Source organism: Chiloscyllium punctatum, chromosome 45 (assembly GCF_047496795.1).
Source record: "Chiloscyllium punctatum isolate Juve2018m chromosome 45, sChiPun1.3, whole genome shotgun sequence".
In the NCBI taxonomy this organism is placed as follows: Eukaryota; Metazoa; Chordata; class Chondrichthyes; order Orectolobiformes; family Hemiscylliidae; genus Chiloscyllium; species Chiloscyllium punctatum.
The window spans coordinates 30,485,107-30,496,382 of record NC_092783.1 but is presented as its reverse complement, the minus strand read 5'-3'; the positions used below and the strand labels follow the sequence as shown (position 1 = coordinate 30,496,382).

Here is an 11,276-nt window from a genome sequence, read left to right as displayed (position 1 = left end):
GGCATTGTCTTTCACTTTTATTACACTCCCTCGCTGCCGTTCTCAACCTATTTCCGACCGATAGCAGGTGTCCGTTTAGGACCTGCCCCTTTTTGAAACGGATTCCTGGGAGATCGGCGTCACTCGATGGGGTAGGCTTTTGCCCGAAACGTCGATTTCGCTGCTCCTAGGATGGCTGCCTGAACTGTTGTGCTCTTCCAGCGCCACTCATCCAGGGTAGGATTTACTGCCCATCCCTGATTACCCGACAGATCAGGGGGATGAGTTACTTTCCTGAACCCTTGAACTCCTCAGCACGGAGCTCCAGCCATGAGGCTGCTAGGGAAGGGGTTCCAGGACTTTGATCCAGCGCTAGCGAAGCTACAACGAGATCTTTACAACTCAGAAAGCTGAGATGATCGGAGGGGGATTCGCGGAGCTAGTTTACCGGTGTATCTGCTGCCTTTGCCCTTCTAGATGAATGCAAACAATCACTGGGCTGACTCTGGCAGGATCAGCGGGTGTATTCTGTGCGTAACTAGGAATTCGTTTTCAATCGGATAATTCACAATTAGAGAAATAAATCTTCATTACCAGACTGGGAGCTGTATCCAGGTGTGGACGATGCAAAGTCGGATTCCTAAACAGGGATCCCGCCCTGTGACGCTGACAGGAAACCTTGCCAACTGACTTGTACACACGCTGGTGACTGTCCTTCACTCCATATCCACCTTCAGCAGCAATGTTTTCTCTTTTCCTCCTTCAGCAGAAAAAGAAAAGACAACTGCACTCCAACTCTAGGAGAAGGAGGATCTATTTTCCGTTGGCGTAAAATGAATGAACGGTGACGGCAGAGAATGAGGGTGATGATCAGCTCGTGGAGTGTGTGCGCGCGCGCGTTTGCCACAGCATTCCCTGGTAAGTCAGCAGTGTCTCCACCTCACGTCGTTATTCCCACCAAACTGGGAATGAAGGTGGGAGAATAAAAGCGAATGAGAAGCAGGAGCGCTTGTGGAAGAGTGACACCACTGCTGGAACGAGATGCAGGATCGCCAAATCATAACAGGCTGCAACAGAACGTTGAGCTGTCTGACCAGCAACACAACTCTGGTAAGAAGACGCAAGTGCGCACTTTTGACACAGCAAGCAGGCACCACTGGGATTCGAACCCAGCATCTCCTGTTTACTAGACAGGCGCTTTAACCATCTAAGCCATGGTGCGACAGCACGCGGTGGGGCGCTGAGTGCACCGGTACAGTTCATTCACCACTTGAAGACAAGGGCTCATCAACGTGCTTTCCGTCTCGATCTTGCTCAGTGAGAATTGCAAAGAAGAGAGACTTCACGACTCAACATTCTCCACGCAAACGGCACGGAAAAACACAACCTGCTCTTGAATTCGATGTTTTCACCTCTTTAAACTGACAGGATAAAGAGGATGTGTCATCCTCTCTGGGCCCATTAAGGGCGTTATTACGCTCCAGAGGGAACCTCACACCAAGGGGAAAAGTGTCACTGAAATGAACTGACCAGGAGTGGTGTGTGAGTCAGTGTAAACAGTGAGCAGTAAAGGCTGACCCATTAGCACCAACTCTGAGCTTTGTACCACCAGCTCTACACTCACTTCCTGCCTCATGCCTCGCGGTCGGCATTGTCTTTCACTTTTATTACACTCCCTCGCTGCCGTTCTCAACCTATTTCCGACCGATAGCAGGTGTCCGTTTAGGACCTGCCCCTTTTTGAAACGGATTCCTGGGAGATCGGCGTCACTCGATGGGGTAGGCTTTTGCCCGAAACGTCGATTTCGCTGCTCCTTGGATGCCTGCCTGAACTGTTGTGCTCTTCCAGCGCCACTCATCCAGGGTAGGATTTACTGCCCATCCCTGATTACCCGACAGATCAGGGGGATGAGTTACTTTCCTGAACCCTTGAACTCCTCAGCACGGAGCTCCAGCCATGAGGCTGCTAGGGAAGGGGTTCCAGGACTTTGATCCAGCGCTAGCGAAGCTACAACGAGATCTTTACAACTCAGAAAGCTGAGATGATCGGAGGGGGATTCGCGGAGCTAGTTTACCGGTGTATCTGCTGCCTTTGCCCTTCTAGATGAATGCAAACAATCACTGGGCTGACTCTGGCAGGATCAGCGGGTGTATTCTGTGCGTAACTAGGAATTCGTTTTCAATCGGATAATTCACAATTAGAGAAATAAATCTTCATTACCAGACTGGGAGCTGTATCCAGGTCTGGACGATGCAAAGTCGGATTCCTAAACAGGGATCCCGCCCTGTGACGCTGACAGGAAACCTTGCCAACTGACTTGTACACATGCTGGTGACTGTCCTTCACTCCATATCCACCTTCAGCAGCAATGTTTTCTCTTTTCCTCCTTCAGCAGAAAAAGAAAAGACAACTGCACTCCAACTCTAGGAGAAGGAGGATCTATTTTCCGTTGGCGTAAAATGAATGAACGGTGACGGCAGAGAATGAGGGTGATGATCAGCTCGTGGAGTGTGTGCGCGCGCGCGTTTGCCACAGCATTCCCTGGTAAGTCAGCAGTGTCTCCACCTCACGTCGTTATTCCCACCAAACTGGGAATGAAGGTGGGAGAATAAAAGCGAATGAGAAGCAGGAGCGCGTGTGGAACAGCGGCATGAAATTCCAGGTAGAACGAAGAGTGACACTACTGCTGGAACGAGATGCAGGATCGCCAAATCATAACAGGCTGCAACAGAACGTCGAGCTGTCTGACCAGCAACACAACTCTGGTAAGAAGATGCAAGTGCGCACTTTTGACACAGCAAGCAGGCACCACTGGGATTACGTACCCAGGATCTCCTGTTTATTAGACAGGCGCTTTAACCATCTCAGCCATGGCGCCACAGCGCGGGGTTGGGCGCTGAGTGCACAGGTACAGTTCATTCACCACTTGAAGACAAGGGCTCGTCAACGTGCTTTCCATCTCGATCTTGCTCAGTGAGAATTGCAAAGAAGAGAGAGTTCACGACTCAACATTCTCCACGCTAACGGCACGGAAAAACACAACCTGCTCTTGAATTCGATGTTTTCACCTCTTTAAACTGACAGGATAAAGAGGATGTGTCATCCTCTCTGGGCCCATTAAGGGCGTTATTACGCTCCAGAGGGAACCTCACACCAAGGGGAAAAGTGTCACTGAAATGAACTGACCAGGAGTGGTGTGTGAGTCAGTGTAAACAGTGAGCAGTAAAGGCTGACCCATTAGCACCAACTCTGAGCTTTGTACCACCAGCTCTACACTCACTTCCTGCCTCATGCCTCGCGGTCGGCATTGTCTTTCACTTTTATTACACTCCCTCGCTGCCGTTCTCAACCTATTTCCGACCGATAGCAGGTGTCCGTTTAGGACCTGCCCCTTTTTGAAACGGATTCCTGGGAGATCGGCGTCACTCGATGGGGTAGGCTTTTGCCAGAAACGTCGATTTCGCTGCTCCTTGGATGCCTGCCTGAACTGTTGTGCTCTTCCAGCGCCACTCATCCAGGGTAGGATTTACTGCCCATCCCTGATTACCCGACAGATCAGGGGGATGAGTTACTTTCCTGAACCCTTGAACTCCTCAGCACGGAGCTCCAGCCATGAGGCTGCTAGGGAAGGGGTTCCAGGACTTTGATTCAGCGCTAGCGAAGCTACAACGAGATCTTTACAACTCAGAAAGCTGAGATGATCGGAGGGGGATTCGCGGAGCTAGTTTACCGGTGTATCTGCTGCCTTTGCCCTTCTAGGTGAATGCAAACAATCACTGGGCTGACTCTGGCAGGATCAGCGGGTGTATTCTGTGCGTAACTAGGAATTCGTTTTCAATCGGATAATTCACAATTAGAGAAATAAATCTTCATTACCAGACTGGGAGCTGTATCCAGGTCTGGACGATGCAAAGTCGGATTCCTAAACAGGGATCCCGCCCTGTGACGCTGACAGGAAACCTTGCCAACTGACTTGTACACACGCTGGTGACTGTCCTTCACTCCATATCCACCTTCAGCAGCAATGTTTTCTCTTTTCCTCCTTCAGCAGAAAAAGAAAAGACAACTGCACTCCAACTCTAGGAGAAGGAGGATCTATTTTCCGTTGGCGTAAAATGAATGAACGGTGACGGCAGAGAATGAGGGTGATGATCAGCTCGTGGAGTGTGTGCGCGCGCGCGTTTGCCACAGCATTCCCTGGTAAGTCAGCAGTGTCTCCACCTCACGTCGTTATTCCCACCAAACTGGGAATGAAGGTGGGAGAATAAAAGCGAATGAGAAGCAGGAGCGCGTGTGGAACAGCGGCACGAAATTCCAGGTAGAACGAAGAGTGACACTACTGCTGGAACGAGATGCAGGATCGCCAAATCATAACAGGCTGCAACAGAACGTCGAGCTGTCTGACCAGCAACACAACTCTGGTAAGAAGATGCAAGTGCGCACTTTTGACACAGCAAGCAGGCACCACTGGGATTACGTACCCAGGATCTCCTGTTTATTAGGCAGGAGCTTTAACCATCACAGCCATGGCGCCACAGCGCGGGGTTGGGCGCTGAGTGCACAGGTACAGTTCATTCACCACTTGAAGACAAGGGCTCGTCAACGTGCTTTCCATCTCGATCTTGCTCAGTGAGAATTGCAAAGAAGAGAGAGTTCACGACTCAACATTCTCCACGCTAACGGCACGGAAAAACACAACCTGCTCTTGAATTCGATGTTTTCACCTCTTTAAACTGACAGGATAAAGAGGATGTGTCATCCTCTCTGGGCCCATTAAGGGCGTTATTACGCTCCAGAGGGAACCTCACACCAAGGGGAAAAGTGTCACTGAAATGAACTGACCAGGAGTGGTGTGTGAGTCAGTGTAAACAGTGAGCAGTAAAGGCTGACCCATTAGCACCAACTCTGAGCTTTGTACCACCAGCTCTACACTCACTTCCTGCCTCATGCCTCGCGGTCGGCATTGTCTTTCACTTTTATTACACTCCCTCGCTGCCGTTCTCAACCTATTTCCGACCGATAGCAGGTGTCCGTTTAGGACCTGCCCCTTTTTGAAACGGATTCCTGGGAGATCGGCGTCACTCGATGGGGTAGGCTTTTGCCCGAAACGTCGATTTCGCTGCTCCTTGGATGCCTGCCTGAACTGTTGTGCTCTTCCAGCGCCACTCATCCAGGGTAAGATTTACTGCCCATCCCTGATTACCCGACAGATCGGGGGATCAGTTACTTTCCTGAACCCTTGAACTCCTCAGCACGGAGCTCCAGCCATGAGGCTGCTAGGGAAGGGGTTCCAGGACTTTGATCCAGCGCTAGCGAAGCTACAACGAGATCTTTACAACTCAGAAAGCTGAGATGATCGGAGGGGGATTCGCGGAGCTAGTTTACCGGTGTATCTGCTGCCTTTGCCCTTCTAGATGAATGCAAACAATCACTGGGCTGACTCTGGCAGGATCAGCGGGTGTATTCTGTGCGTAACTAGGAATTCGTTTTCAATCGGATAATTCACAATTAGAGAAATAAATCTTCATTACCAGACTGGGAGCTGTATCCAGGTCTGGACGATGCAAAGTCGGATTCCTAAACAGGGATCCCGCCCTGTGACGCTGACAGGAAACCTTGCCAACTGACTTGTACACACGCTGGTGACTGTCCTTCACTCCATATCCACCTTCAGCAGCAATGTTTTCTCTTTTCCTCCTTCAGCAGAAAAAGAAAAGACAACTGCACTCCAACTCTAGGAGAAGGAGGATCTATTTTCCGTTGGCGTAAAATGAATGAACGGTGACGGCAGAGAATGAGGGTGATGATCAGCTCGTGGAGTGTGTGCGCGCGCGCGTTTGCCACAGCATTCCCTGGTAAGTCAGCAGTGTCTCCACCTCACGTCGTTATTCCCACCAAACTGGGAATGAAGGTGGGAGAATAAAAGCGAATGAGAAGCAGGAGCGCTTGTGGAACAGCGGCACGAAATTCCAGGTAGAACGAAGAGTGACACTACTGCTGGAACGAGATGCAGGATCGCCAAATCATAACAGGCTGCAACAGAACGTCGAGCTGTCTGACCAGCAACACAACTCTGGTAAGAAGATGCAAGTGCGCACGTTTGACACAGCAAGCAGGCACCACTGGGATTACGTACCCAGGATCTTCTGTTTATTAGACAGGCGCTTTAACCATCTCAGCCATGGCGCCACAGCGCGGGTTTGGGCGCTGAGTGCACAGGTACAGTTCATTCACCACTTGAAGACAAGGGCTCGTCAACGTGCTTTCCATCTCGATCTTGCTCAGTGAGAATTGCAAAGAAGAGAGAGTTCACGACTCAACATTCTCCACGCAAACGGCACGGAAAAACACAACCTGCTCTTGAATTCGATGTTTTCACCTCTTTAAACTGACAGGATAAAGAGGATGTGTCATCCTCTCTGGGCCCATTAAGGGCGTTATTACGCTCCAGAGGGAACTTCACACCAAGGGGAAAAGTGTCACTGAAATGAACTGACCAGGAGTGGTGTGTGAGTCAGTGTAAACAGTGAGCAGTAAAGGGTGACCCATTAGCACCAACTCTGAGCTTTGTACCACCAGCTCTACACTCACTTCCTGCCTCATGCCTCGCGGTCGGCATTGTCTTTCACTTTTATTACACTCCCTCGCTGCCGTTCTCAACCTATTTCCGACCGATAGCAGGTGTCCGTTTAGGACCTGCCCCTTTTTGAAACGGATTCCTGGGAGATCGGCGTCACTCGATGGGGTAGGCTTTTGCCCGAAACGTCGATTTCGCTGCTCCTTGGATGCCTGCCTGAACTGTTGTGCTCTTCCAGCGCCACTCATCCAGGGTAAGATTTACTGCCCATCCCTGATTACCCGACAGATCGGGGGATCAGTTACTTTCCTGAACCCTTGAACTCCTCAGCACGGAGCTCCAGCCATGAGGCTGCTAGGGAAGGGGTTCCAGGACTTTGATCCAGCGCTAGCGAAGCTACAACGAGATCTTTACAACTCAGAACGCTGAGATGATCGGAGGGGGATTCGCGGAGCTAGTTTACCGGTGTATCTGCTGCCTTTGCCCTTCTAGATGAATGCAAACAATCACTGGGCTGACTCTGGCAGGATCAGCGGGTGTATTCTGTGCGTAACTAGGAATTCGTTTTCAATCGGATAATTCACAATTCGAGAAATAAATCTTCATTACCAGACTGGGAGCTGTATCCAGGTCTGGACGATGCAAAGTCGGATTCCTAAACAGGGATCCCGCCCTGTGACGCTGACAGGAAACCTTGCCAACTGACTTGTACACACGCTGGTGACTGTCCTTCACTCCATATCCACCTTCAGCAGCAATGTTTTCTCTTTTCCTCCTTCAGCAGAAAAAGAAAAGACAACTGCACTCCAACTCTAGGAGAAGGAGGATCTATTTTCCGTTGGCGTAAAATGAATGAACGGTGACGGCAGAGAATGAGGGTGATGATCAGCTCGTGGAGTGTGTGCGCGCGCGCGTTTGCCACAGCATTCCCTGGTAAGTCAGCAGTGTCTCCACCTCACGTCGTTATTCCCACCAAACTGGGAATGAAGGTGGGAGAATAAAAGCGAATGAGAAGCAGGAGCGCGTGTGGAACAGCGGCACGAAATTCCAGGTAGAACGAAGAGTGACACTACTGCTGGAACGAGATGCAGGATCGCCAAATCATAACAGGCTGCAACAGAACGTCGAGCTGTCTGACCAGCAACACAACTCTGGTAAGAAGATGCAAGTGCGCACGTTTGACACAGCAAGCAGGCACCACTGGGATTACGTACCCAGGATCTCCTGTTTATTAGACAGGCGCTTTAACCATCTAAGCCATGGCGCCACAGCGCGCGCGGTTGGGCGCTGAGTGCACAGATACAGTTCATTCACCACTTGAAGACAAGGACTCATCAACGTGCTTTCCGTCTCGATCTTGCTCAGTGAGAATTGCAAAGAAGAGAGAGTTCACGACTCAACATTCTCCACGCAAACGGCACGGAAAAACACAACCTGCTCTTGAATTCGATGTTTTCACCTCTTTAAACTGACAGGATAAAGAGGATGTGTCATCCTCTCTGGGCCCATTAAGGGCGTTATTACGCTCCAGAGGGAACCTCACACCAAGGGGAAAAGTGTCACTGAAATGAACTGACCAGGAGTGGTGTGTGAGTCAGTGTAAACAGTGAGCAGTAAAGGCTGACCCATTAGCACCAACTCTGAGCTTTGTACCACCAGCTCTACACTCACTTCCTGCCTCATGCCTCGCGGTCGGCATTGTCTTTCACTTTTATTACACTCCCTCGCTGCCGTTCTCAACCTATTTCCGACCGATAGCAGGTGTCCGTTTAGGACCTGCCCCTTTTTGAAACGGATTCCTGGGAGATCGGCGTCACTCGATGGGGTAGGCTTTTGCCCGAAACGTCGATTTCGCTGCTCCTTGGATGCCTGCCTGAACTGTTGTGCTCTTCCAGCGCCACTCATCCAGGGTAGGATTTACTGCCCATCCCTGATTACCCAACAGATCAGGGGGATGAGTTACTTTCCTGAACCCTTGAACTCCTCAGCACGGAGCTCCAGCCATGAGGCTGCTAGGGAAGGGGTTCCAGGACTTTGATCCAGCGCTAGCGAAGCTACAACGAGATCTTTACAACTCAGAAAGCTGAGATGATCGGAGGGGGATTCGCGGAGCTAGTTTACCGGTGTATCTGCTGCCTTTGCCCTTCTAGATGAATGCAAACAATCACTGGGCTGACTCTGGCAGGATCAGCGGGTGTATTCTGTGCTTAACTAGGAATTCGTTTTCAATCGGATAATTCACAATTAGAGAAATAAATCTTCATTACCAGACTGGGAGCTGTATCCAGGTCTGGACGATGCAAAGTCGGATTCCTAAACAGGGATCCCGCCCTGTGACGCTGACAGGAAACCTTGCCAACTGACTTGTACACACGCTGGTGACTGTCCTTCACTCCATATCCACCTTCAGCAGCAATGTTTTCTCTTTTCCTCCTTCAGCAGAAAAAGAAAAGACAACTGCACTCCAACTCTAGGAGAAGGAGGATCTATTTTCCGTTGGCGTAAAATGAATGAACGGTGACGGCAGAGAATGAGGGTGATGATCAGCTCGTGGAGTGTGTGCGCGCGCGCGTTTGCCACAGCATTCCCTGGTAAGTCAGCAGTGTCTCCACCTCACGTCGTTATTCCCACCAAACTGGGAATGAAGGTGGGAGAATAAAAGCGAATGAGAAGCAGGAGCGCGTGTGGAACAGCGGCACGAAATTCCAGGTAGAACGAAGAGTGACACTACTGCTGGAACGAGATGCAGGATCGCCAAATCATAACAGGCTGCAACAGAACATTGTGCTGTCTGACCAGCAACACAACTCTGGTAAGAAGATGCAAGTGCGCACTTTTGACACAGCAAGCAGGCACCACTGGGATTCGAACCCAGGATCTCCTGTTTACTAGACAGGCGCTTTAACCATCTAAGCCATGGCACCAGAGCGCACGGTTGGGTGCTGAGTGCACCGGTACAGTTCATTCACCACTTGAAGACAAGGGCTCGTCAACGTGCTTTCCGTCTCGATCTTGCTCAGTGAGAATTGCAAAGAAGAGAGAGTTCACGACTCAACATTCTCCACGCAAACGGCACGGAAAAACACAACCTGCTCTTGAATTCGATGTTTTCACCTCTTTAAACTGACAATATAAACAGGATGTGTCATCCTCTCTGGGCCCATTAAGGGCGTTATTACGCTCCAGAGGGAACCTCACACCAAGGGGAAAAGTGTCACTGAAATGAACTGACCAGGAGTGGTGTGTGAGTCAGTGTAAACAGTGAGCAGTAAAGGGTGACCCATTAGCACCAAATCTGAGCTTTGTACCACCAGCTCTACACTCACTTCCTGCCTCATGCCTTCGCGGTCGGCATTGTCTTTCACTTTTATTACACTCCCTCGCTGCCGTTCTCAACCTATTTCCGACCGATAGCAGGTGTCCGTTTAGGACCTGCCCCTTTTTGAAACGGATTCCTGGGAGATCGGCGTCACTCGATGGGGTAGGCTTTTGCCCGAAACGTCGATTTCGCTGCTCCTTGGATGCCTGCCTGAACTGTTGTGCTCTTCCAACGCCACTCATCCAGGGTAGGATTTACTGCCCATCCCTGATTACCCGGCAGATCGGGGGATCAGTTACTTTGCTGAACCCTTGAACTCCTCAGCACGGAGCTCCAGCCATGAGGCTGCTAGGGAGGGGGTTCCAGGACTTTGATCCAGCGCTAGTGAAGCTACAACGAGATCTTTACAACTCAGAAAGCTGAGATGATCGGAGGGGGATTCGCGGAGCTAGTTTACCGGTGTATCTGCTGCCTTTGTCCTTCTAGATGAATGCAAACAATCACTGGGCTGACTCTGGCAGGATCAGCGGGTGTATTCTGTGCGTAACTAGGAATTCGTTTTCAATCGGATAATTCACAATTAGAGAAATAAATCTTCATTACGAGACTGGGAGCTGTATCCAGGTCTGGACGATGCAAACTCGGATTCCTAAACAGGGACCCCGCCCAGTGACGCTGACAGGAAACCTTGCCAACTGACTTGTACACACGCTGGTGACTGTCCTTCCCTCCATAACCACCTTCAGCAGCAATGTTTTCTCTTTTCCTTCTTCAGCAGAAAAAGAAAAGACAACTGTACTCCAACTCTAGGAGAAGGAGGATCTATTTTCTGTTGGTGTAAAATGAATGAACGGGGACGGGTGATCAGCTCGTGGAGTTTGTGTGCGTGTTTGCCACAGCATTCCCTGGTAAGTTAGCAGTGTCTCCACCTCACGTCGTTATTCCCACCAAACCTGGAATGAAGGTGGGAGAATAAAAGCGAACGAGGAGCAGGAGCGCTTGTGGAACAGCGGCACGAAATTCCAGGTAGAACGATCAGTGACGACTGCTGGAATGAGACCAGGATCGCCAAACCATAACAGGCTGCAACAGAACGTTGCGCTGTCTGACCAGCAACACAACTCTGGTAAGAAGACGCAAGTGCGCACTTTTGACACAGCAAGCAGGCACCACTGGGATTCGAACCCAGGATCTCGTATTTACGAAACAGGCGCTTTCACCATCTAAGCCACGACGCCACAGCGCGCGATTTGCGGTGTGTGCACAGGTACAATTGATTCATCACTTGAACACAAGGACTCGTCAACGTGCCTTCCGTCTCAATCTTGCTCAGTGAGAATTGCAAAGAAGAGAGAGTTCACGACTCAACATTCTCCACGCAAACGGCACAGAAAAACGCAA

General features: G+C 50.4%; 3 non-coding genes across 3 annotated transcripts; all 3 read right to left on the bottom strand.

The window, feature by feature from the left end:
- Positions 1-1,127: 1,127 nt before the first annotated feature.
- On the bottom strand, positions 1,128-1,201 carry trnat-agu (transfer RNA threonine (anticodon AGU)). Its single transcript has one exon. It is a non-coding gene; the product is annotated as a tRNA-Thr (tRNA).
- An 8,205-nt stretch (positions 1,202-9,406) lies between these two features.
- trnat-agu (transfer RNA threonine (anticodon AGU)) lies at positions 9,407-9,480 on the bottom strand. Its single transcript has one exon. It is a non-coding gene; the product is annotated as a tRNA-Thr (tRNA).
- A 1,559-nt stretch (positions 9,481-11,039) lies between these two features.
- Positions 11,040-11,113, bottom strand: trnat-cgu (transfer RNA threonine (anticodon CGU)). Its single transcript has one exon. It is a non-coding gene; the product is annotated as a tRNA-Thr (tRNA).
- Positions 11,114-11,276: the final 163 nt, after the last annotated feature.